Below are 27544 nucleotides of genomic sequence, written 5' to 3' on the forward strand. Positions count from 1 at the left end.
TGGTCAAGTTCAGACCTAGTATTTCATTATATTTTTATTGAAATATAATTAACATACAGTGTTATGTAAGTTCCAGGTGTGTGATACAGTGATTCGGCAATCTATACCCTTCTCAGTGCTCACGAAGGTAAATGCTCTCTTAATTCCCTTTAACTATTTCACCCATCTCTCCCTCCCCCCATCCCACCACCCACCTGCCCTCTGGCATTTGCTCTCTGCATTTCAGAGTCTGGGTTTTTTTTTTCTGTCTCTTTTTTCTTTGTTAATTTGCTTTGTTTCTTAAATCTACTTTCTTAGCTCTAGTATTTTAAACAACTGACAAATTCACACTCTTTTGTAAGTAGTTACTATTATAAATTGAATTATTTTATCCTCAAAATAACCATATGGGGGCAAATATTATTATTCTTTCCAAGTTACAGATGAGAACGCTGAGGCTCATAGAGGTTAAGTAAGTTGTCCAAGAATACACAAGTTTGCTTTGGTGTTGTAACTATCATAATCATGACTATCATTGTTAGCTACCACTTCTCTCATAAAGTAAGACTGACTTGGACTCTTTGCTGGGGGCTACTCAAGCCACGTGAAGTGTTGCACTACATTCCAGAGAATGTTGGAGAACACTCTCTGCTCTTTACAGGGCTCTGAGCCACATGTCATGATGGGCATGCTCAGAGCCCAGGTGTTTTATACTGACCACTTCTGCCCATTCCCAGGCCCACAATCCCAAGTAGTTGGAATATGTTTGCAGCCTGAGTCCCTGTCTAAGGGAGAATATTTGAACTATCCTAGAACTGTCAGGGTACCAAGAGCTGCCAATGACCAAAATGGTCTAAGGCACCCTCTTCCTGCCTGACCTCTGCCTTCTTTCTAGGGTGAATAAGGACTGCAAGTAGCAAAAAGGGTTACAGACACATCCCAAGAACTTGCTGACTCCCCACAAAAGGCTTGTCAACAGCCTGCAAAGAGGAGGGATGGGCATGAAAGGGAATGGCAGAACATGCTAGAATCCCATGTCTGGACTAAAAGGAAGATCTGTGGCCACACTCTCCACCCAGTACTTTGGCACTAGGTAGAATCTAAGCAGAGAACTCAAGTCATCAGTTTACGGTATTCATGCCCCTTCTCCTCAGCACCACATCCCCACCCACACTATGCTGTCCCTGCTGGACTCAAACCCAACAAACCCAGAACGCAGTACTTCCACTGGACGGGTGGGGAGCTCTTTACCTAGTAACTTCCTGACATTTCCCTTCTCTCATGAAACCAGTAAGTAAAGGTAAGGCAGGACGTGAGTTCATAGGTACACAGTGGGCACAAGGTGTCTGACATCTAATAGGTATTCAATAAGTATGCTAAGAATGACATGGATTAATGGGTGTCCATAACAAGGATGCAGAAAGGAAAAAAGAAGCTGCTGGAAGTGATCAAGCCTCATGGGGTCAAGAAAACAATGATGGCAAAATGGATCCCAGAATCACAGTGACCCATATATGTACAAGGTCCGGGACTGGGATTAGGGAGCTGGCGAGAGACTTGCAAGCAGTCTAACAATGAATGGGAGCTGGATAACCAAGAGTTTCAGTACGAAGGGGATGTATCCTGGGAAAAGACATAAAGACATGTAGAGAGAGAAGCCCAAAGGATGAGGAAATGGGGTGGGGGTGGAGGAGTTTGTTTTCAAGACCTAGGGAACTACAGCAGAGAGCAGAAGGAGACTGTGGCAGTGGTCCCCACACCCTACTTGGCTCTAGCCAAAGAAAAGAACTGGTAACAAAAGAAAAACGATTGCAGAGTCAAAGTAACTCTTGATACGTTATGACCTCTTCTCAGATTATTTGAATATGAGAAAAGCTAAAAGGAAAATTGAGCCCAACCTATCTTGTTACTAAGGGAACATGAATTCTACTTTTTCTCTTAATATTTTTTGTTGTTCAGGTAAGGAGATCTGAAAGCTTGAATTTAAATTAATGTTGTTTTCCGGACTAATCCAAAGTCGCTAGGTGGAAGGACACCCTCCCTGGTCCTTGCGCTGGAAATTCCATCTGACTTGTTTTGATTTGGTTAGCAATGAATGATGTACCTTCTTTGAAGAGAAAACGAATCCTTGCCCTTTGAGCCTATCAATCTCTCTCTTACTTGCATAGGCTGGCCACAGCACTGTTAAATTTCAAATAGGGAACTATGACAGTAATGGAAATAATCAAATATCTAAGAATTACACTAACAAAGACCACACAAGATCTCAGAGGAAAACCTTAAAACTCCATTAAAGGAGATAAAGGATAATTTTGAAAATGAGAAAAATAGAGAGGGATACCATTTTTCATGGATAGAGTGATTTAATATTATAAAGATGCCAATTTTAACCCAATTAATATATACACTCAAGGAAATTTTAAATAATATCTCAGCAGGATTTTAAGGAAATGGACAAACATTTTAATACTTTATAAGAAAATTAGGGTTCATAGGTGGCTAAGTCAATTTTGAGAACAAAAGAAATAATTACAATAGGTGGTACGGTAGAAGGAACAGGAAAATAGAATTCTGGAAAAAAAACACTGAGGAGCTCAAAAATATTTTCATGTACAAATGGAAACATGATAGATGAGATAATGCCACCACAAACCAGTGAGAAAACAGTGGATTTTTAAATAGAATAGATGTTATTTGGAAATTGCATTGCTATACTGGGGAAAAAAGCTTTTAGATCTCTGACTTGATTATATGCCACAAAATCTCTGGATGAATTATAGACCCAAATATGAAAGATGAAACTACAAATATAATTTTTAAATATAAGAGGAAATTTTATCATAAAGGATGAAGGAGAACTTCTTAAACAAGACCCCAAACACACAAATCATAATATAAAAATATTTTAGGGGGTACCTGGGTGGTACAGGCAGTTAAGCGACTGACCCTTGGTTTCAGTTTAGGTCATGATCTCACAGTTGTGAGATCGAGCCCCAGAGCAGGGTGCTTGTTAGTGCAGTCTACTTGAGTTTTCTGTTCTCTCACTCTCACTCTCTCTCTCTGTCTCTCTCCCTCTAAAATAAATAAATAAATCTTTTTTAAAAAAGATTTAAAAAAATATTTTTTGGATTCAAGGGCAGTATTTCTATTCCATGAATGACATTGTAGACAAAACAGCAAATGGGTGGGAGAGAGGATAAAGTTGTTTTCGATGCTTAAAACTAAAAAAAAGGATTATTGTCTAGAATATATAAGCAATTTTCACAAATAAACACAAGAAGATGGGAACCCAATATAAAAATGGAAAAGAGCTATAAGTAGGCAATTCACTAAAGGGGAAATCCAAATAGCTAACATAGATAAAGAGATATCCAACTGTATTAGCAATTAAATAACTGTAAATTTAAATATTAGTGAGATCCTGCTTTCTGACCATCCCAACGTCCAAAATTTGAAAATCAGATAACTTTTTGGGGGCACCTGGGTGGCTCAGTCGGTTAAGCGGCCAACTCTTGGTTTTAGCTCAGGTCCTGATCTTAGGGTTGTGGGATTGAGCCCTGAGTCCCGCTCCACACTCAGCAGGCAATCTGCTTGAGTTTCTCTTTCCCTCTCTCTCTCTGCTCCTCCCCCTGCTTGCACATGCTCTCTCTCTCTAAAATAAATAAATAAATCATTAAAAAAATAAAAAATCATGGGGCAGCTGGGTGGCTCAGTCGGTTAAGCGTCTGCCTTCGACTCAGGTCATAATCTCAGGGTCCTGGGATTGAGCCCCGCATTGAGCTCCTTGCTCAGCGGGGAGTCCGCTTCTCTCTCTCTCCCTCCACTGCTGCTCCCCCTGCTTGTACTCTCTCTCTCTCCATCAAATAAATAAATAAAATATTAAAAAATAAAAATAAAAATCATATAATAACTTTTGGAAAAATATGGAGAAACTTGAACCCCTATGCATTATTGGTGAGCGTGCACACTGGTGTTTCCATTATGGAGAACAGCATGACAGTACTTAGTAAAAGTGAGAATGTGCATGAGCTAGAATCCAGCAAGTTTTAAGTATTTTAATCTCATAACTGACTGGTGTCGCAGGGAATTAGAGACACTTAAACAGTCTTCCACTAAGGAAATGGAGCAATTAACATAGGTACATCCGGTAATATAGATAGATTTTCAAAACAAAACAAAGTGTTGACTCCCCCTTCTAAGTGGAATGGATTAACTAGGGTCCCAGAGCACTCCCACAGGGAAGAACTAGGAACACCAAAATGATAAAGAGTGACAATGCCTAATACCAGCAAGGAACCTGAGCTCTCCACACAACCACTTTGAAAACAGCTTGGCAATATTTCCTAAAACTGAACATATTCAAAGACCCAAAAATTTCACTCCTAGGTAGGTACTCCATAGATAAGCATATATATATTCATCACAATAATTTATAAGAATATTCATAGAAGAACCACTTGTAATAGTAAACTAGGCTATCCTAAACTAGAAACAACCCAAATACCTATTCAGAGTAAAATGAATAAAAACATTTTGGTGTAGTCACACGAGGGAATACTACTTTGCAATGAGAATAAATGAACAACATGGATTAATCTCACAAATGTAATGTTCAGGGAAAGAAGTCAAATAGAAAAGATAAGAAGTAAAATTCCATTTATGTACAATTCAAAAAGAGCCAAAATTACTGTCTGATATTGAAACCCAGAATAGTGGTTACCATTTGACAGGGAAGGACCGGGATGGAATGGGCATGAGGTGAGGTCCTCCCCAGGTTCAGATCACGCTCTGTGCCTTTATCTGGGTGCTTGTGAACTTTGCTAACTTTGTGAAAATTCATTAAGCTGTACCCATACAATTTGTGCAATTTTCTATATGTTGATTATATTTCAATAAAAATTTACATAATAAAAATTGGAGTGTTGTGTAGCACAATAAGATATAGTTACAGATGGTGACTACATTTACTGTGGTGAGCATTTCATTATGTATATAATTGTCAAATCACCATGGTGTAAACCTGAAACTAACATAATGTTGTATGTCAGTTATATTTCAATTAAAAAAAAAGATTGGAAGAAACAGATTTAGTTCAGTGCTATGTACCTGAGGTTATAAAAAGAAGAAAAATAAATAAAATAAAAACACAGGAGATTCTGAAGGGAAAAAAATTAGAGTAAAAAGGAAGAGAGAGGGGAATCTATTTGGACTCTCTATACATCAACTCAGTAGTTTAAAGAGAATACCAAGGTGATAGCAGTATAAAATAATATTTACAGAAATGAAAGCTTCATAAGCATGGGGCCCTATTATTGCCACCACCAGGAATCACTTTCATTGACGAATTTGGTTTCATAGTCCAAGTAGGAGTATAATCATTAGTGTGTGAGTGCTTTTAAAAAAGTGAGAGAAAGAGAGAAGGGGATAAGAAAGAAAGAAGAAAGGGGGGAAGGAGAAAAAAAAGAAAAAGAAAGAGAAACAGGGAAGGAACTCAATACACTTGACTTCTCCTGACTGTTTTTTTTTTTTTTTTTTAAGATTTTATTTATTTGAGAGAGAGAGAGAGAGCTCGCGAGCATGCACAAGTCAGCGGGGAGGGCAGAGGCAGAGGGAGAAGCAGGCTCCCCGCTGAGCTAGGAGCCTGATTCAGGACTCGATCCCAGGACCCTGGGATCATGACCTGAGCCGAAGGCAGACGTTTAACCGACTGAGCCACCCAGGTGCCCCTCTCTTGTCCATTTTAGTACAGGGAGCCTACTGGGCCCCTGTGATCTGACCACATTTTTAAGAAGCAGGGGATGGGGGAAGAGAGGGTGAGGAGCACTGCTCAGTTTCTCTACAATTGGCACAGCAACATGGGCCTCATGGACTCATTATTGGGTGCAGGCATACCGTTTTTCATCACAAATTTCGGATCCCTTTCTTAGTGCATAGTGGGAAACAGAGTCTCATTTGGTATGAAATGACCTGCCCCGGGCTAGAAAGACTTCGATTCCCAGAAAATACGCTTTGTTCTGGGTGTTCAGTCTTTTGGTCATGGTTTTGCTTTATTCCTTTTGACCTGGAAGACTTAATTGAAATCAAAGTGCCTCCTAACCAGACTGAGACTGCATTTTGAGGTTGTTTTGAGCATGGGCTTTTAGGAATGGGAGCTGGATTTGTCTCAATCATCTTTTGCTTCTTCCATCTTAATTTTCCTTTTTTCCTTCCATGATCTATTTTCATTCAGTGCCCAGCCTTTTCAGACTGCTTCAGTAGGGTCACAGGCACAAAGAAAACCCTCCCTCAAAGGTCTCACACACAAAGGTGGAACACTCAAAACTTGGAAACCATTAACTATGACCTGTGGTATATCTAACATGGATCAGAAGTCTTCTTGTTTCTTTTCTCCAAGGAGGTCTTTAAAGTGTCCAAATTTATCAAATCATGTTTCCTTCAGATCTTCCGAACCATTTTCCTGGAAAGCAATTGCTTACCTGGTGAATTTTTATGATTTTTCTTCAAAACCCTTCTTAGCCACCACATCGTCTCTCCCCCCAGGTCAAATATATTGCATGTCTGCGCTTCATTTCTGCACACATCCATCATTGTGCATACATCGTAGTGCATTAAAATGACACGTGTGCATGGCTGTCTCACCCCCTGGATTAGGAGGTTTCTGAGGGCATGACTCTACTTGCATTCACCTAACACAATATCCAGCATTTGATAAGTTTACTCACGAGTATTTGCAACACCTTCGCTATTTGCTGAATGGATTACGGGAAGTAACACTTCACTCGTGTGGTCTATTTCAAGTTTTAAGAATGGATTTCAGGTGGGAGGTGAAAATAGGATGGAGGTACGGTACGTGAAGGTTATGAAAACGGACACTGCATTCCTACTAAGGAAACTGTTCTGCAAGCTCCCTGGGGAAAATCCAAATCTTTCCCATTTCCCATTCTCATGTCTCTTGTCCTCTCTACATCCAAACACTTGTTCAACTTTTATTTACTTTTAATTTCTGAATTTTATTTTAGAAAAAGACTTAATATGCTGAGAATTGTACTCTCATGAAATCCCTGTCACTCGGCAAATAACCACATAACACTGGTCCAAATATCAAATTTGCCTCCTTTCAGAATCCAATTTTGCAGCAACAGAGCTAAATGGCACAATAAAGCTCTATTAGTTGTTCTCATGGATTTGAGCAGTTCAAGATTTGCGAAGTCCTTTTATGTATTATCTTATGCTACCCTCACACCAACTCTGTGAAAACAACAGTCAGGACTAGTCTTCTGCTAACGTGCCATACTGTAACGAATTACTAGGCTTCTGACAATGACCACTGTTCATTCACATGATACATCTGCCTAGCCACACACCCAACAAGAGTCTTTATGAAGATAATACTACAGAGTTCTAGCACACTCTGTATCCTATACTGGCTCTCTGGTATAACTGAGAAGGGTAAAAACCTGGCCTCTCGTGGTTGGATCGAACAACACGCCCGTTGACACCAAGCAGATATTCTGAACCAGAGGGAGTTCTGTCTTCCGCCCCACTCTGCAAGAGGAGAAATGGAAGCGCCGTTGCCCTTTTGGTGAAAACTTCCATTACCTTCCTAAGTGATCGTTTTGTCAAAACGATTTCACAATACGCTCCTCTGGAAATCGCCCCCAATTTTGCAAGTCAGGGTGGCAGATAAGCTTCCCTGTTGGGCACGAGTTTTTCCAGCTCCTCTCGCACTGGACCGTGCAGACACGCATTCTACCAAAAATACAGCTCTCAGATGCCAGTCTCAACAGACGTGGGCGCGTTGGCTCAGAGCAGCTGCTGAACACCATGTGGCAGAGGGAGGAAAGACTGGGCTGATCATGCTACTCGTGTGGTGTTTACTGGGATCTAAACCCCTTCTCAAACCCTCTGCAATTGGCCTGGGTGCTCTTGTGGATGCTCTGTTCTTAGCTCCAGCAAGAGTGATCAGCAGCTTCCAGCCAACACCCCAGTAGCAGATTGAACAGCAGACAGTCCTACATCCAGGACATGCCCTAACCATTCTTCACACCCTAGAGAGACTGCAACCACATCGAGGTTTTGGAGTTACCAGCCTGTCAATTATACCATTTTAAAGCATTTCTGAGCACCTATTATGAAACAATCCCAAAAGAGGCACTTAGGGGGAAACTGACAAAATAGGCCATTTTTGTCTCTTCAAAAAAGATGAACAAAAATAGAACCCATCACTCACTGAGTGTCTACTATGTCAACTGTCTACTAGGCATTTTGTATTCATCAGCCCAGTCTCTTCTCCCAACAACACTTTAAAGCTGAGCATCGTTACCCAACTAGTAGAGATGAAAAATTTAAGGTTCAGAGAGACAAAGAAATTTACCCAGTTAATACAACTAGTAAGTGCAAAGCTGGGATTCAACCCAGAGCTGTTTGGCTCAAAAGCACAGTGGGTTAGACAGAAATAATGTGCATTATTTGGTGAAGGATATGATAACGGGATCCAGTTGATGAGCCTACAAAACCAAGGACTGTCCTGTCACATAGACAGAAGGAATCCAATTCTCATTTCAGGATCCATGAGGGGAAAAATGCAAATGGCCAGGTAATGGTCCTGGACCAATAAGAAATTAAACAATTTGCAGCCTTGCTGCTGCCCAAGCTCAGTGGGATGAGCAGGAGAGAGGCCTGCCCCTCCCCAGGATTTACAGCAACAGGAGCTTTGATGTTTTCTGTGAAAGGCATCTTTGTCTGAGTCATCTTCATATTCCCCCCACACAGCACCATACACCAGGCTTTGCAAATATTAGGTGCTAAATAAATATTTGCAGAAGGACGAAAGGAATGGAGGAATAGAGAAAGTTAGTTATTTATGGAATGGCAAGCAAGAACAGCAGGGAAAAAAAGTGTAGGCTTGAAGGATGGTTTGTCACCCTTTCTCTGAAATCTTCACCAGCAGCCCCAGATCTCAGCACCCTTCCTTCTTCCAAACTGCTCAGAACTTTATTTTAGTGACACCTTGTCCGCTAGCATATGCTAACATGTTTTTATTAGAGTATTTAACAAATAATAATTAATTGTTAGAGAGGACACAATAATTAGTTATGTTTTTGCAGCTCTCTGCCTATCTCTGTCTCATTCATATAGAAGGTGATGAGGGAACGGAAGCAAGGGAAGCTTGTTTTACTCTGCTCTGTATTCCCACAAGCGCTCAGGGCAATACTCCACCTATAAGCACTTTTTCAACATTGGCTTAACAAGCACGCTTACTTCTTAGAGGGCGCTTTGTAAATCCACCTAAAGACCAAGTGCCCCACTAGCCGCAGCTTGCTTTAGACATCAGAAATGAATCTTCCCCACCTGACCCAGGCAGAGATGACTGTCCCTGGCCGACTCTGGAGCCTCCCCTTTAAGGATCTCTTGAACCTGGAAAGGTAACTACAGGAGCATGCTCCCTACTCTTTACCCATATGCCTCCATAGAGCCTCCGTGGGAGGGGCCCACGCTGGAGCCATAGCCTGTTTCCTTTAAGTGAGAGTGAAGCCTGGCTTTGAATGCAACAAGAGTTCCTTGAAGCTTGAAGTGTTCAATTTTCCTTCGCCATGCCCCCAGTATAATCCATTGAAAGGGCACTGTCCTTCAGGCCTTTCAGCTGGGCTGACAGCTGCCCGCTGATTAATTGACAGGTTAAAAAGATTGATTCCACATGTCAGAGCTGTAACCCTGCCAGAACAATACAACTGTCACTTGGGCTGTAAAACAGACGCTTACATTAGCAGTCCTGACAGAGCCGCGCACGGACACATGCACCTGCCTTTATGGAGAGCCTAAACACGCTGAGCCACGCTGAGATTAATCATCTTGAAAGCAACATTGGAAGATCAAAGAAATGTTTCCATGATGGAAATAGTGGCAGCAACACTGCCTTGGCATGTTCTTGGTCTGCAGATGGTGCCCAGTGGGCATGCCAAGAATGGCGCAGGGGACAAGGTGGGGCTTCAACAGTTGTCTGCAGTCACTGCCCGCACCGCTAAGCCCCAGCCCCTTCAGTGTGCACGTACAATTCCCTGCATTCACAGACAAAGCCCCACAACACGCCGAGAACTCCACGTCTCTGCAAGACTATGTCTCCTCCGGCCAATAACATGCGCACGACCTGGCCTCCATCATGCCAAGCTGCTTGTGGAATGGTGATGAAAAACAGACTTCAATGGTGGGTGCCCCGACACACCAAAAGACTGGAACCTTGAACATAAGCCTGTCACATGCGGGGAGAGACGCTGACAGCCTGGAGGCAACTATGTTCCAACCCGAAAACACCTAGGACATCTAAACGTGCATGAGCTTTTCCAAAGCCTTTCAAAGCATTTTAATTGCCTGGGAGAAACCTTCAAAAGAGAAAAAACCCACATATGTCTTATAAATTTCAATCTAAATAGGCTGAAATTCTCACTATAATTAGATAATTAGAGTAGTCAGGCTATGCGACCTCCAGGAAGAATTCATCAGGAGGACACTGGGTATCTGTGGATTTAAAATACCAAACAAGATGTCCCATTCTCCCCAGAGCCTGGCTCCTTTTTGCCTCTTCTCGTCACCCTCCACATCCATTCAAGGATTCCCAATGCAGGTAGGTGAGCTTCCTTCCAGGTGAGCAGTGAGCAACAATGGCCCACGGGTCAGGTTAACACCCTCACCGGCATCTGGTTAGGGCACCTAATCTAGAATATTACTATTTACAAATTTCACATGCTCTAAATATACCAGAATTTCCCATCGTGAAAATGGCACTTCTGGAACAAGGAAAAGATTCCTGAATAAAGGTTTCAATGAGAATCCTCTGAGTCCCATAGAGTAGCGGTCCCCAAATTTAGCTGCATGATTACAATCATCTGGGGGTATGTAAAAAATCACATACTAGGATCCACAGTAAGGGCTAGTGAATCCAAATTTCCAGCTATAGGGTCTAGAAATCTGTATTTTTAGTAAGCTGCCTTGTTGATTTTCTGCAGAAGAACATACCTACTTTCCAGTAGATGCTACAGATAGAATATATAAGGAACACCGTACTCCCTCTGCTTTGCATCAGGGCAGAGAGAAGATGATAAGGAAAGGAGAAAATCTGATTTAATCTTCAAATATAACCAGCCAATAACTAAACTGCAATAGGGAGCTAGGTTTGTAACCAATAGAGAAAACAGTATTTGTCATAATAAATATATGGTACCAGTTCAAGCCAGTGAACTTCCTACAAGTCGCGAAATAAATTACATCCATTACTTCAAATTCCATCTCCTATGTGTAGCCACATCCTGTACAGTTACTCTGAGCAGGGCCCTGTGCCACGTGTTGGGAGAAGAAGAATAGAATCTACTGTTTACAGAACCCATACAAAGCAGATGCTACTCCGTTCTGCCATTGATCTTTCTAAGTGATACATGAGTAATATAGATGATACTATCAGGGGGAGTTGTCTACCACTGGCATCCATACAGAAGGAAATGGAAATGCCATCTCCATCCCCAATTAACACTGACTGGGTACCAATTTCAGCCCTGGTACCCCAGGACAATAAACTGACTCACTTAAATCCACCCGCCCTGGGAATCCGTAACTAAGAGGGGAGCAAAACATAGATAAGTTGGAACTTATGTGGAACAGAAATGGCCCCCGTGGTGGCAAATGAGGTCAGACACCAACCCTGGCTCTCAGCCACCATTCTGACAAGCACTGGTTTCTCATGAGCCCAAATGCAGTCTGAGGAAATCTCTTTGGGTTCCTCCCCTTGGACATCTTCATGTGATCTCTATTTCCCTCCCCCTCACAGTCATGGAACTGTAGAACGTCTCCCGTCACCTGGTACCTGAAGCTCCTCACAACAGGATTGTCCAGACACTGCTCAAGTCCTCAGACATGGGGAATTTGTTTACCTCAGCAAGGTAGCCCAGTCTTCTATCTGTTCTTAACTTAGACTCCGGGGTGTACTGGCATTTTGATGTACTGCCCAATGTGGTTCACATTCCCAGGAATGTGAACCTCGGGCCCCTTCCTCTGTGTAGATAGCAGCCAAGGTTTTGCCTCAGGGAAGAAATAACAGAATACGAGTCAAATTATAATTCTTAATTTCAGAAGCCAATGTCTAAACCTTAAGACAAAGATTTAAAGGAATATGAGATTAGTCCAACCCAGGTTACCCCCACCAAAAATAATTAAAACAATCAGTATTATTATTATTATTATTATTAAACTTTCTTATACTGAGACAAATCAGACAGCGAGTCAAAAAGAAAAGAAACTATAGATGCAAAAGAGTCCCTGAGGAGGGACTCCCACCAGGGCCAGTCCTGGGGAATGATGATAGACCTTCCAGAGTAGAGCAAGAGCAGAAAGCCATCTGTCCCCACCTCCACCTCCATGCCCCCTAACTCCCTATGATGGAGCCAAAGGATTCAGCAAGATCCCCACGGTCTCACCAACTGCTGCCGATGCAGGGAGAAGGGTGGGAGCAACGGGTGCGGCCTCAGACCTCATAGTTTCCCAGACCAGAGAGCGGTGGGGTGTTCTCCATCCAGCCACACTGACATGAATGTGGCACAGAGAGCCAGGAAATGTGATGGGACCTGATGGCGGAGATAAGGAAGACACTGCAGAGAGCTGCCTGGACTGAAGACCGAAAGCCAGATGGGGACGAGGACATCTCAACAGATGCCACCGTGGACAGCTGATGCCAATGGAGGCAGAGGCTCCTTCAGTCCCAGCCTAGCCTCCACTCTCTGCAAGCTCTCCACCCTTTCTGCACCTCCCAGGGGAAGGCGGGTATGGAAGAGACTTCCAACAGACTGAGATTCAATCTCTCAGCCGAGCAATGTGGTATCATGATAGAATTGTTTTGTCATGGTAAAGGTTTAAAAATTAAATTGCTGGCATGTCTGAGTTTCTGGAGTACAAATTTGTATCTGCTACAGCTTTTGGGAACACCTTTGTCCTACTGGGATAAAATATACGTCCTATGCTTCCACCTTCCCCACCCTTGGAGGGCGGATAGAACAAGTCTTCCAACCATGCGTTTCAACGCACAGTGCTGGTCCTCAAACTGCTTGTTATCTGGCTTTGACAAGTACCACACTGAAAGAACTTACAGACTGTTGGGACAACTGGATGTTGCCTCAACAGTGAGCAGGTGACCAGGGGACACATCTTGTTGAACACAGTATAGACCAGTCAGATGTTCTCAAACTTGTGTGCTGAGTTGTGTGTGATGGGGGCATCATGCTAGCCATAAACAATAGGACAGTGTATCAAAGGATTAGAAATTACACACAAGAGAAAACTGTCCCTTTACCATGAATGATTCAGGACGTGAGAAGCCCCGTCTTACATAGCATTGCTGGAAGGACTCAAAGAGAGTGACTTAGCACCTCTTACCCCGCCCACCCCCACCCTTTTCCGCGTCAAGCTAACCCACTGTAGTCCCTTTCCTTATCTTGCCCCATGCCAGGTGAGCCCCCCACCCCCACTGGCCGTTGAGTTCAAGCCACTCCCCGGGAACCTGGGACGCGGGGCGGCGGGGAGGTGGGGGGGGGGAGTCCTACCGCCGGAAGACTTCTGCTTCTTCCCTGCTTTCTGCAATCACTGGGCCTGGAGTTCCTCTCTGGGAATGTTCCAACCCTGGCTGGGTGGCCCCAGAGAAATGTGATTTGGATCTCAACAGGCTTTGCCACAAGTCTCTTCAAAGCTTTTATGGCGAGATTCAATACAGATATACAGATCAATTATCTTAAAAGCAGCAAGGAGGCCCATCAAATATTTCTGCTTTAAACAGGTTTATTTCCATCTGCACTTATCTCTGCCATGTAAACTCCATTGCTTGCAGTTAATCTTATGTAATGCAGCATAAGAGGGCTTATTTACTTTCTAATGACATCAATTGGCCATAAATATTAGACATCCAAGGTTCGTTGAAGCTGTGGGGACAGTTTTCCATTCTTACTTGACATTTGACTATTTGCAGAGCTTTCTCTTCTGTTTGTTCTTGTGTGACTCACTTATCGGCTGTCATAGGCCCATGTTCGATTTATTTAAATTGAATGAATAAGTACATTAGGCAAGGCTGTCAGGAGGAGAGAGAATGGGAACTTATTGGGATGAGTGATAAGTCAACATGCCGCAATAGAGATTCTCAGCAAAGCTGCACAAATCAAAATGCTAAATGGAGGCGAGGAGACAGCCCAGGGCGACCAAGGCAGGTGCACGGGAACGACCGGGCCCGTCTGCTCTGAGGACGGGAGATCCCTGAATCCGAGATTACCGTGGGCCTCTCCAGGGGAGTGGGAAAATTCTCCCAGCAGACTGGACACTGAATCAAAAGATGATTTTCAACCTCTCAAAACTTATATTAGCTGCTCTCTAGATAGGAACATTCTAGAGTTAAACATCCAATTAATCCTCGTAACAGCACCGACATTTTGTCCCCACCTTATAGACGAGGATCCTTGAGGTGCGGAGGCCCTGCAACGTGCCTGAGACCCCAGAGCCCTAGACCCTGCTGCACCCCAGCCCCACTCCCCCCCACCCCCCGCCGGGAAAGCAGAACCTTTGTGCAGGTCATTCTGCTAGTGCAGCTCCAAATACAGGGTAGAGCATTTGTTCTCGTTAAGTTTTCTCCCCTGCACAGATTCACCAACTAGCTAACTTGGTCAATTCACAGAGAGGTCAGAGGCCTTTCAATTTGAAAGCTACTGGATATTTGCCTATGGTGGGGCCCTTCCCCTCACCGCCACCCACCCCCATTTTTCATTACAGAATTCCCTATCCCATGGAAACCTCAACTCCTAAGGCAGCGTTATCCCTCAGCAGACTCTCAGCCTCAGCAAACACTTGTTTGGGTTGTTAGAACGCGATTTAGTATAAAATTCCTTTCAACAAGTGTTTGTCGGCTACTCACTAGGTGTCCAGGATTATGTCTTCTAAACTGCCTCATTTCCTCCGGGTTGTTAGAAAGTACATGGCTATACTGGAGAAGGCGCCAATAAATGCAGGCCTCTAGGTTTCTCTGAACTCCTTTTTAGAAAGGAATGGTGGCAGTTTGGGGGTTGGATAATAGCACAGTCTCTCATAGGAAACGGTGTATTTCCTTTTTTATTCATTCATTCATCCCTTCTTTCCTTCCTAGGGTGCTCAGGCCCCGTGCTAGGCATTGGGAATTCAATGGTGAGGAAAAATAGCCAAGGCCCAGGTATTCAGGGAGCTCACCACCTAGTAGGAGAGACTGGCACGAACCCAGTCATGGCACTAGTGAACGGATAATGACAAATCCCTCCTGTGCTGCCGAAGCATGTGGGTAAGGGGGGAGGGGTGGTGGGAGAGGGAGGACAGCATTTGGGCGTATTTCTCCCTTTAGCTGAGAAACAATGAACTGTATAAAGAACTTCATATATGAAGAGAGAGACAAGGATCCCAGACAGACAAAGAGCTGGTGCAAGGGCCCTGAGGTAGCCCGAACATAGCCCAGGGAGTGTAGGCAATGGTGTAAGATGAAGCTGGCAAGCAGCTGCACTGCCAAGGGCTTTCTTGGCTCATTAGTCATTCATCCTTCATCTTAAGATCAGTGGGAATCCACGGAGGAGTTTAAGGCAGGAATGCAGTGCGGATGTCATCAGATTTTCATTCTGAATAAAAGAAATCACTCAGGCTGCAGTGTGGACAATGAGCAAAGGGAAGGAAGCCAGAGAGGATTTGTGAAGACCAGGGAGGAGTGTCGTGGACCTGCTGAGTTGAGGATGATGGTGGCTGAGTCTCGGGCAGTGAGAGCGGGGATGGAGAGCATCAGATGGACTCAAGAGCTTGTTGGTAGGTAGCATGGTTAGAACCTGGTGATGGGCTGGGTAGGGGTGAGGCAAAGGCGTGCCTCCACTGTTACTCCGTGGGGTCCTTCCTCAAATAGTCACCAGGAAGCTCTCAAGACCTTCAGGAAGTCTTCAAACAATGCTGTTCTACTGCTCTCAATGTAATCCCCACGAAGGCTGGCGTCTCTCTCTCTTTTTAGCTATCCAAGAGAGCGCCTGGCTCATGGCAGGTACTCAGTAAAGAATTGCTCAGGCTCAGCTACTTGTGTTCCTCTCTGCTCTACCCAGACCTCTGCAGCTGAAGGAACCTCCTTGGGTATAGCGATCATCTGAAAACACTTCCTGCAAAATTCCCTGTCTCGAAATGTTTGTGAATGCCTCCAGAGGCCCTGTGGAAATGCTTCCTTGCCTGAGGTGGAGGAGGAGCATAGAACCCCCCCCTCCTGGTTACTTCTCAGGGCGGCTGTGTGGCCCACAGTGACCTCCTTTCTCTGGGGGAATATTACACACCCCGGGCCATGGCTGACAGGTGAGGGGCAGACCCAATACAGTTCTGCCTTCCAAGAATTTGAAGTTTGGAAGAGAGACATAAAAAACAAAAATAGTTGAAATTCAATCCCTTCAAAAGTAGCAGTTTGGATAGAAGTCCCTAGAAGTCATTTTGCTGGTGCTCCAGGCTGTTTGCTCAAGTGTTCTTTCAATGTAAGATAGTCTATTGATTTCCAAGAAATCAATTTTTTTTGGCTTAAACTAGCAAAATTTTGGTTTGTTTCTCCCTGAAATAAGGATGGGAAAATTTGAAACCCAAAGCAATATTCAGTGAGCAGTGTCTGGAAGACTCACCCAGAAGTACCCGCCACTCTTTCTTCCTGCTTCTTACAACCAGCCATCCCCTTGATCCCCTTTCGCTGTTTTGCTGACGCTTTGCAAGGTAACTGTTTCTTCCCCCAGTAAATAGGGTTATAGAGGGACTGTCTTGCCATAGCTGGAGATCCTACGAACAGTAGGATTTCCGGAGGGTTTTTGTGGGCCGGCTTTGGGAAGCACTGAGCTAATGTGGTTTGCAGGATTCATGTTGAGGGAAGGAATTTTTATTGTCCAAATGCTGGATGACCCCAACAACAGAGTAATAGCTTGAGCCCCAGCAATGCATTGCTCCGGTCAGGTTTGCCTCCTTTGGCCTCCTCCCCCAGCATTTAAGTTTTATCAGCTTATTAACATAAGTCTCATTTTCTCCCTGAGAGACCAGCAGTCACGTGAGAGCTTTGGTACCAGATGTAGACAAGGAGGCTGGAATTAGATCCAAGAGCCACGGCTGACAGTCATCATCGTGTGTGAGGATTATTTTAGGAGGAGACACAGCCAAATATTTATCAGCTAATAATTCCTGGGGCTGGTAGGCTCCCCACATCAGAAGGAGAGCTGTCATCTTGGAGATGCGGTGCTGATGGCTGCGCTTCTAGGCTCTGACCCCAGGGCAGACGGCAGCCAGCACCGCCCAGCTCAGGACCACGCGGCCACTGCAGGGAAGTGCCCACGTTGGTCAGCCTGTGCACAAGTCAAATGCATGAAACCCAGCACCTCACATGCATGAGGCAGGAGAGTGAGGGAGGGGAATATGAGAGAAGAAATTATTTGGGACAAATCAGCTCAGAGGAGACTGAATACAGATGATTATGGGGTCCCCCAAAGACATTCACCGAGGGACCAGGCCTAGAAAGTTCTTGGTAGAATGGAAAAGGGATACAAAATTGGGCCCCAGGAAGCACCAACGGGGGAGGGGGTGAGCCCTGCGAGCATGTACTTACCTGTCTGTTCCCAGCTAAAGCAGTGTGGTAGACATCATATAAGATAGAAAGCTTTGCTCTACATCCCAATGGGTGAGCAGAACGGGGCCTTGGGTGGAAGGCAGAATCTGTAAGTCTGTGGCTAATAGGTGTTAAGAGATCTTTATCTTCTCTCCCTTTTCCCTCATCGGCCCCTCTTCCCACCAGACCCTCAGACTCCCCTTCCCCATGCTACAGATCCCTAGTTTTCACCTTGATGGGTGAATGAGCTGGTGACATTAGCTGGCTGGCAAGTCCACCAAAGCCAGGAATTCCTCCATCCCTTCCTCACAGAGGGAGCTGGAGACAGGAAGCAAAGGAATCCACGTGTCTTGGGCAGCCCTCCCTGCACCACCCGGAAATGCTGGCGCCTCCCCAAAGGGCTGCCTTTCCAAGAGCCAAGGAAATCCCAAAAGCTGTGGCTTCAGGCCGCAAACAAGGCAGGAGGTCTGGCTCTCCTCCCTCTGCCACCCGGCTGAAATGCCCACCCGTGGCCTTGGAGCGCCCCAAGCCAAGAAGTGACCCTGTGCTTCCAACAGAGCCCTCCCTCTCCCACCCCCTCCCAGCAGAAAGGCCCCCACTGACAAGGGGCCCTTTCCTCTGACCCCCCGGAGGCAGTCAGGCCGTGCAAGGACGCGCACCCCACCAAAGGAGGCTCAGGATCCGAGCCAGTCTGGTGCAGACAATCTTGGGAGACAGATGGCCAGGCGGATGGGCCGGCAGAGAGAAGCTCCTGCTCCTTGTCAAGATGACACTCAAAAGTACATCCTCGCCATCACAGGTTGTCAGTGGGGTGTCAGCGCGAGATGCCGTGTGTGTTTTTGGACACTCTGTGAGTTTGGAAGGCTGAGCTTTTTCCCACTTCCATAGCAACGACAAAATTCCAGCCCCAGACGCAAGTCTCTGAGTTAGTGTCAGACAACGGGGGGGAGTGGCAGGCAGAGAGGGGTGTCGCTCCTAGCAGAGAGCAGTGCTGGAGTGGCAAGGGTGGGCAGGAGGCAGGTTTCTGGATGTCTGCGGGGAGACCGTGTGTGGGCACAAAGTGACAGAAGGCAGCAGCTAATGGCTGAGCTAACGGGAAATGCAATCTGTCGGCTTGAGCAATCTGGGAGTAGGGCTTTCCTGAGCATTGGCCCATTCCAAGACCCCTGAGGGTCCTCTGGGTGTTCATAAGAAAATCCCTATTGGTTTCAACTTTGTGAAGAGCAACGGAGTGATGGACTTGAAGTTCTTATGGCTACCGGAATGGAATTAAAAATAAAGGGGAAAATATGAGATCCTCCAAGGACAGTAAGAAGACATAGATCACAAAATATATGTGCCCCTTTTTGATGGAGGAAGCTCAATCTATCCAGACTCTGAAAAGAGGCTCATCTGTACGTGATTGGCTGAGGCTTTGTGCCTCCAGAGAAAAAGGGTAGGAGGCACTGGCCCCTTCTCCTGTCTTGCTTTCTCTGGTCAATCACTAAGTCGCTGAACCTTTCCATTCTAGATCAGGGAGCCTGTTCCTAGGCTGAGCTCTGCCGACAACTAGGTATGGATCTGAAGTAAGTCACTCTCTCCCCTCCTGGGTTTCAGTTTCCTCTGTAAAATGAAGAGCCCCGAGATGAGGAAGGGATCACTTGCTACATGAACTTGACCATGGGGGTGATGGCAAGGATCCTCTTTGACAACAAAAGATCAGCCTGCCCATAATTCTTGTGGTAGGCTGAGATATCACCCCAAAAGATGTTCATGACCCAGGGTGCAGAAACTATGGATACATTAACTTATGTGACAGTAGGGACTTTGAAGATATGGTTAAGTTAAGGATCTTCAGATGGGGAGATTATCCTGAATTATCTGGGTGGACCCAGTGTAATCACAAGGATGCTTGAAAGTGAAAGGAGGAGGCAGAAGGGCCAGAGTCAGAGATGCGGTGGTTGAGGCTGAGTCTGGTGTAATGCCAATGCAGGCACTATGGGTCCTGAGTGCAGGCAGCCCCCAGAAACTAGGAAAAGCAACTCCCTGGAGTTTTGGAAGCAATGCAGCCCCAACAACACCTAGACTTGAACTCCATGAAATGCATTTTGAATGTCTAACCTCCAGAACTGTGAGATGATAAATTAGTGTTGTGTTAAACCATTAAGTGTACAATTGTTATAGCAGCAGCAGAAACTAATACGGTCCTCTGCAACATAATCCCACCTGAAAACCTTGCACTCTTGGCCTGTCGTAAGTGTTGCGGGAGGAGGAAGAGGGGCAAAGTCAGGTGGGGTTCTTTATGTCCCTCCAGAGCTCTGAGCAATGGGTTTGGCACAGAGGAGTCATTCAATCAGGACTTGTTGCCTTGATTCGATTCGACAGTGAGGGAAGAAAATGGTTTGGTGGCCTGGCACCACCAAACCTTTTGAGCAAATGTCAGAGTGAATCCAGGATGAGAGGTCAGCTGGTGGGGGACTCCCACTTGCTTAATGTGTTCATTGTGGAGCAATGGGAGGCTATTCTCCACCTTGGTGTTCATGTGCCATTAGCATCCAGAAAACAAAGTTATAAACTTGTGTGCATGAAAGAACACTACCAAGAAAGTGAAAAGATAACCTAAATAGTGGGAGAAATATTTACAAATCATATCTCTAATAAAGGTTTGATAACCAGAATATATAAGAGCTCCTACAATTCAACAAGAATGTCAGCCCAATTAAAAAATGGGCAAAAGACCTGAATAGATGTTTCTCTAAAGAAGATATTAAGAGAGCCAATAAGCACCTGAAAAGATGCTGACCATCATTAGTCATTGGAAAAATGAAAATCAAAACTTGGACAAGATACCATTACACATCCACTAGGATGGCTAATCTTTAAAATGGAATATAACAAGTGTTGATGAAAATGTGGAGAAACTGAAACCCTCCACATTGCTGGTGGGAATGTAAAATGATGCAGGTGATGTCGAAAACAGGGTGGTGAGTTCTCAAAACATTAACCGTACAATTACCGTATGACCCAGGAATTCCCCATTTAGGTATACATCCAAAAGAATTGAAAACAAGGATTCACACAGACACCTGTATGCCAGTGTTCGTTGCAGCACTATTCACAATAGCCAAACAATGGAAGCATCTTTTGTGTCTATCAACAAATAAATGGATAAACAAAATGTAGTCTATACAGACCATGGAACATTATGCAGTCATAAAAATGAAATGTGATCCATGCTACCACATGGATGAATCTTGAAGACATTATAGTAAGTGAAAGAAACCAGACAGAAAAAGACAAATATTGTCTGAATTCACTTCTATGAAATATGTAGAATAGACAAACTTATAGAGCCAGAAAGTACATATGGCTTACTAGAAGCTGAGAGGAGGGGGGAACAAGTAGTTGCTGCTTCGTGGGTACAGAATTTCTCTTTGGGGTGATGAAAAAGTTTCAGAGGGGTGCCTGGATGCCTCAGTAGGTTAAGTGTCCAACTCTCAATTTTGGCTCAGGTCATGATCTCAGGGTTGTAAGATTAAGCATTAGGTTCCATGCTCAGCAGGAATTCTGCTTGAGATTCTTTCTCTCCCTCTCTCTGTGCACCTCCCCACTTCTAAATAAATAAATAAATAAATAAATAAATAAATAAATAAATAAAATTCCAAAAATCTGTAAAAAAAAATACAGATATGGAAATAGCTGGTGGAGATTATTGTACAATTATTGCAGATATAATTAATGGCACTGAATTTTCAAAATGGTTAAAAGGCAGGTTTTATGATATATGTATCATATATTATATATCTCATAAAACCTGCCATTTGAATTATAAATAATATTTAAAATTAATAAGGAAAAATGCATTGGTTTTAGGAGCAGAAATAAAGGAAGTGTGGGACTAGAAGAGCCTAAGATGGTCCAAGACAGTGGGAGCATGGAAGGCAATGGGTGGCTCAGTCATGCTGAAATCCAATTGTAAGGGAGCCTGAGAGCCGTGCTGGAGAGTCTGGACTGTTGGGGAATGCAGTGTATTTCACTGTTGTTATTCTTGTTGTTGTTGCTTTTATTTGAGTGTGAAGAATGGATTGACATGAAGAGAAACCACATGCATAGAGCTCATGGCATGACTGTCGCAAGACTACAGACAAGAAGCCACAAGGCCGAGCCGCCCGGAGTGACAAAAGCGAGCAGGAGGCGGAAGGAGGGAAGAAGCTTCCTGAAGAAAATAATAGTCCACAAAACCACTGGAAGTGAGCTACAGCCATCTTACTATTCAAAGGTTGTTTTTTAACCCCCATCGTCATCAGACATTTACAGTTATCAAGGAAAGCAAAGATTACAGTTCTTACCAGTGAGTATCTGGATGAAGATACCTGAAGGAGATGAGACATCCTGCGTGCCAGGGGAGTGTCATGTGTCCATCTCGTTTCCTTTCAGAAAAAGTCACCTGACATCCACCACCAGCCAAATGAGCAGCAGGCAGTGACTCTTACCCCCAACCCCCAGAAAACAGGGTAGCCAGGAACACAGAGAGTAAAGATAGTGCAAAGATTAAACCTTAGTTGCAAACCTAGGGTGTAACTTCTATCACTGGTTTTAGCATTTGGTATCACATGTTCTGTCAATATTTACCCATCAGTATCATTTACTGTTTTTTAGAAGAGACTGTTGAAAGGTTTTTTTTTTTGAATAGCTAGTCTTTTTATTATAGTTATATTTTGTTTATATATAATATATATAATTATATTATAGTTTCAATTAAATGGAACCTTTGAAAAAAAAAAAAAAAGAAGCCACAAGGCCGGGTGTAGGGCAGAGGCTGTGAGACAGCAGGGGAGAAGGAGAGAGATGGAGAATAGAAGAGGAGGGTGAGGAAAAGCAAGAAGTTGAGGATGGCTCTCCGAGAATCTGTCTGCTGCCTTTTCCCTGCCTGAATGGATCTGTGGCTCAGCAAGATGGGGGTGGGGGTGGGGAGATGGGGGTGGGGGGGGCTGTTGGAACAATGTAAACAGTCCATAACTCTTGACACATCACCCTTGAGTCACATAATTTAGGTTTTAATTTTTTTTTTAAACTCTGCATACAGTTGGATCAGTTTGGGGTTGGTACAGTCCTCCTGTTTTCTGACTCACTTTATTTTTGGGTTTCTAGCTCCTTTGGGGGACTCCATCCCATGTTGTCACTTGCCTGGTGCAGGGCATTCTTACCAGTTCTGCTGTGGCTCCAAGCACCTCTCCTTTTCCGTAGGCCTTCTGTTCCAAGGCTCACAGACCTCCCATTTCTGCCTTCCTAAAGAGAAGCGGTGAGCCCCACCAGGTCAAGGAAAAGTATGTAGATGGTTGTAAATTAATTTCCACGGTTTTATCATTACTAATCTTGTCTGGGTTCATGATTAGAGGCTAATGACATGTTAATTAGTCACTGTAATTAACAAGTGCCAGAGAGCTTCCGGGGGCTCTGTGGCATAGAGACAAGGGGTTGCCTTGGATAGCAGGGTCATTCAAGCCCAGCCTGCTTCCTATTAAAATCTACCTTGATTCAGCCCATTATCCAACCCAAGACATACTCTATGTGTCTTATAGGTTCACCCTCTTTTTAGCATAAACAAGAGCTTCCTTGCATTTATTATGTATAAATGGATTATATTATATACAATAGAGATATCAAATGATATGACGGTCAATGAATAAAATAGTGGAATACGAAATAATGCAGAGGGCAGAACGGCAGGGAGTCCAGAGAAGCAGGAAGAATGAATCCACATCTCAGCCCTGCCAAGACCTGCTGTGTGACCTGTGAGGCAAGTCACCTCACCTGCCAGGCCCCTGTTTGCTGGCCCCGGAGGTGGGAGAGAGTGTTCTTCCATGATGCATGCTATTTGTTGTCATTTGGGCCATCATTATCCCACGGACCTGGGAGTGAACATCCTTGTTACCTAGTACAGCCCCAGTTTAGGGCAGTTTTATACCTTATAATGAGGCTAATTCACAAAATATACAAGTAGATGTGACTTCATTTTTATTCCCCTGCAAGACTTTTTCTTACCAATTCATATCTAAGACACTAAACAAAAGTTGTCAAATTTTGTGTCCTGTTTTGTTTGTTTAGGGAAATAAATCGGCAGACCATTATATTTGGATCCCCCTTGAGGCCAGGAGAAGGGCCTAGGCAAACTCCAGGCCTGGTGATCTGATTAGCCCCAGATGCACCCCCTTCATGTAGATGCTGCTTCTGCAGTGAAACCCCCCAGGTGAGTCCAGGGATCAACTTTCCTACAACACCAAATCAAATGCAGAAGAACCTAGAAAAATCTAGACAGACTGGCAGTCCAATTATTCATATAAGGTTAAAATTGGCTCTGCTTCTGAGTTATCTGTCCCTTTGGGCTTTTTTAGTCACATTCTAATTATACAAGCAGGCAGGGCCCAACTCTTAATGGTGGCCAGGGGAGGAAGCATCCTTCTTACTCACTGAGAGAGTTCCCCAACCCATGCTGGTTATGGCGCCTCCCTCATGGCCCTCATCCATGGCCATGCTGTCTCTAGATCGCTGCCCTGAAGAGGAGAATGCCCACTGATGATCACTATGTCCAGAGCTGCTTGGCCAGCGGGTGATACCTTCTTCACTGGGGTGAAGCTAATCCTTTACTTTGGGGTCTTTTCCTAATTCGCGCATCATGGGATGCCCATGCCAGGAGCATTGGTGCTGGGCCTCCATGTGTGTCACCAAGCCCACAACCCTGTCTGTCCTCTTTGCCTTCATCCATCACACAGCTTGATGGTAATTGCTTGGGAAGTGACACTGCCTTTCCCTCCTCTACAGTGAATCTACCAAGTGCTGAGAGTCAGGCATGTTTGACTCTAGTAGTGAGAATCTAGTAGTGATGAATCACGGGCATCCAGCGCACTTACAGAGACAGTGGTGAACAGCTCACCCAGTCAAGCCGATTCTCACCTTCGTTTAGTCCACTTTGGCCACTTGGCCAGTCAGATCCCCTCCACCAGTCCCCAGGTCCTCAAATACCGAAGGCCTTTCCCGGCTTAATCTTTAGGTTCCAACCTCAATATCAGGCTAGTGCAGCGGAATTCTAGTCTAAGCTCTAAGTTGCTGCCGATTTTCCTGACCCAGGGATTTCTTTCCGCATGCCTTTTCCTGGGATTATAAACCAACTCAACTTTTTCATTTGTTATATCTTCTTATTCTATCCTTCCAAACAGGAACGTAACAAAGTCTCTTTGTATCTTGTGACATTTTTGCCTTGAATTCAAATATATCAGATACCAAAGTTGCTATCTCCATTTCGTTTTGTTTATATTTGCCCAGAACATCTTTTTCCATCTATCCTTTTATTTTTATCCCTCTTGTATCATTTAAGTGTGTCAACATACTATTGATCTTTCATAATCCAATCTGAGAATGTGTCTTTTTTAAAAAACTGTGGCAAAATACACGTAACATGAGATTTACCATCTTAACCATTTTTTAAAAGATTTATTTATTTATTTATTTATTTATTTATTTTAGAGAGAGAGAATGGGGGGAGGGGCAGAGAGAGAAGGAGAGGGAAAGAATCTCGAGCAGACTCCATGCCGATCATGGAGCCCAACATGGGGTTCAATCCTCTGACCCTGAGACCATGACCTGAGCCAAAACTGAGAGTCAGATGCCTAACCGACTGAGCCACCCAGGCACTCTCTCTCTTAACCATTTTTAAGTGTACAGTTCAGTGGCATTAAGTACAATCACATTTTTGTGCAACCATCATAACTAACCAACCTCAAAATTTTCTATCATCATAAACTGAATCTTCACACATATTAAACAATAACTCTCTGTTCCCCCTTATCCCAACCCCTAGGAACTGCTTTCTGGCTCTATGAATTTGCCTATCCTAGGTACCTCAAATAAGTAGAATCATACCATAGTTGTCCTTTTGTGTCTGGCTTACCCCACTTAGCATAATGTCTATAACCCACATTACAGCATGGGTCAGAATTGCTTTGCCTTTTAAGGCTGAATAATGTTCCATTATATGTATAGAGCACATTCTGTGTATCTATTCATCTACCACAGACACTTGGGTTGCTTCCACCTTTCAACTATTGTGGTTCATGCTGCTGCACACATGAGTGTACAAATATCTCTTCGAGTTTCTGCTCTCAGTTTTTTTGGATATATACTCAGAAGTGGCGTTGCCGAATCATAGTGGAATTCAATTTTTTTTAAAGATTTTATTTATCCATTTGACAGAGAGAGACACAGCGAGAGCAGGAACACAAGCAGGGGGAGCGGGAGAGGGAGAAGCGGGCTTCCCGCGAGCAGGGAGCCCGACGTGGGGCTCGATCCCAGGCCCCCGGGATCATGACCTGAGCCGAAGGCAGACGCTCAACGACTGAGCCACCCAGGCGCCCCGGAATTCAATTTTTAATTGTTGGAGGAATTGCCCTTTGTTTTCCACAGCAGCTGTGCCGTTTTACAAGTCCACCAACAGTGCCTGAGGGCTCCCGTTTCTCCACATCCTCTCCAACAGCTGTCATTTTGTATTTTTGTAATAGTAGCCATCCTCGTAAGTGTGAGAAGGTAAAGAATTCATCTTTTAATTTAACTCATTTAGATTTATTATAAGCAGTGTTAAATAGTAATTTTTCTTCTAATTGGTTCTAACTTTTTTTCTCTATAATGTTTTATTCTTTTTCTCCCTCCTTTCCAGCTTTCCATGGGGCAGTTCAAGTTATTTCTGGGACTTTTATTAAATAGGCACTGATAAGGGTGCCTGAGTGGCTCAGTCAACTGAGCATCCAACTTCTGGTTTTGGCTCAAGTCATGCTCTCAGAGTTGTGATACTGAGCCCCACGGCAGGCTCTGCACTCAGCAGGGAGTCTGTTGGAGATTCTCCCTCTCTCTCTGCCCCTCGCTTGTTCTTTCTCTAAAATAAATAAATAAATCTTTAAAAATAAACAAATAGGCACTGATAAGGGTGCCTGAGTGGCTCAGTCAACTGAGCATCCAACTTCTGGTTTTGGCTCAAGTCATGCTCTCAGAGTTGTGATACTGAGCCCCACGGCAGGCTCTGCACTCAGCAGGGAGTCTGTTGGAGATTCTCCCTCTCTCTCTGCCCCTCGCTTGTTCTTTCTCTAAAATAAATAAATAAATCTTTAAAAATAAACAAATAGGCACTGATAAGGGTGCCTGAGTGGCTCAGTCAACTGAGCATCCAACTTCTGGTTTTGGCTCAAGTCATGCTCTCAGAGTTGTGATACTGAGCCCCACGGCAGGCTCTGCACTCAGCAGGGAGTCTGTTGGAGATTCTCCCTCTCTCTCTGCCCCTCGCTTGTTCTTTCTCTAAAATAAATAAATAAATCTTTAAAAATAAACAAATAGGCACTGATAAGGGTGCCTGAGTGGCTCAGTCAACTGAGCATCCAACTTCTGGTTTTGGCTCAAGTCATGCTCTCAGAGTTGTGATACTGAGCCCCACGGCAGGCTCTGCACTCAGCAGGGAGTCTGTTGGAGATTCTCCCTCTCTCTCTGCCCCTCGCTTGTTCTTTCTCTAAAATAAATAAATAAATCTTTAAAAATAAACAAATAGGCACTGATATTTCTAATTCTTTTCTCCGTATCTCTTAGAATTTGGGGGAGAATTCGTCAATTTTATACTATTATTGTTATTTTATCCTGTATATTCTGTTCTTTATTTCAATAATATATTTGTCATGCCTAATATTTTCACTTGATTATGATTTTTTTTTTTTTGCTGCATTCTGCTAATGTTTTCTTTATCTTCCTGGGTATTTATTTCACTTATTCTTTGTTAATCTGTTCTAGTCATTCTACTTCTATTAGTATGTATAATTCAGTTTTCTTTCTTTTTTATTGATGTGTATGTGTGTCTCTCGGGTGTTTCATTAATTTTAACCTGTAAGCTCACTTTCTGACTTCAGG

The 27544-nt window shown here is 44.0% G+C and overlaps 1 long non-coding RNA gene across 2 annotated transcripts in view; it reads right to left on the reverse strand.

Annotated features, from left to right (window-relative positions):
* The window catches only part of LOC114203238 (uncharacterized), a 35840-nt gene extending 13812 nt beyond the window's left edge, over positions 1-22028 (reverse strand). The window contains exon 1 of one of the 2 annotated variants that reach the window (XR_015767808.1): positions 21952-22028. This is a non-coding gene — a long non-coding RNA (uncharacterized LOC114203238). Of the gene's footprint in view, positions 1-11900; positions 12031-21951 lie in introns of those variants that run through there. The other variant, XR_015767809.1, reaches the window with a different exon arrangement.
* Between the last annotated feature and the right edge of the window lie 5516 nt (positions 22029-27544).

Source organism: Eumetopias jubatus, unplaced genomic scaffold (genome assembly GCF_037043125.1).
Source record: "Eumetopias jubatus isolate StellerSeaLion01/CBP00866 unplaced genomic scaffold, mEumJub1_p1.0 scaffold_2, whole genome shotgun sequence".
In the NCBI taxonomy this organism is placed as follows: Eukaryota; Metazoa; Chordata; class Mammalia; order Carnivora; family Otariidae; genus Eumetopias; species Eumetopias jubatus.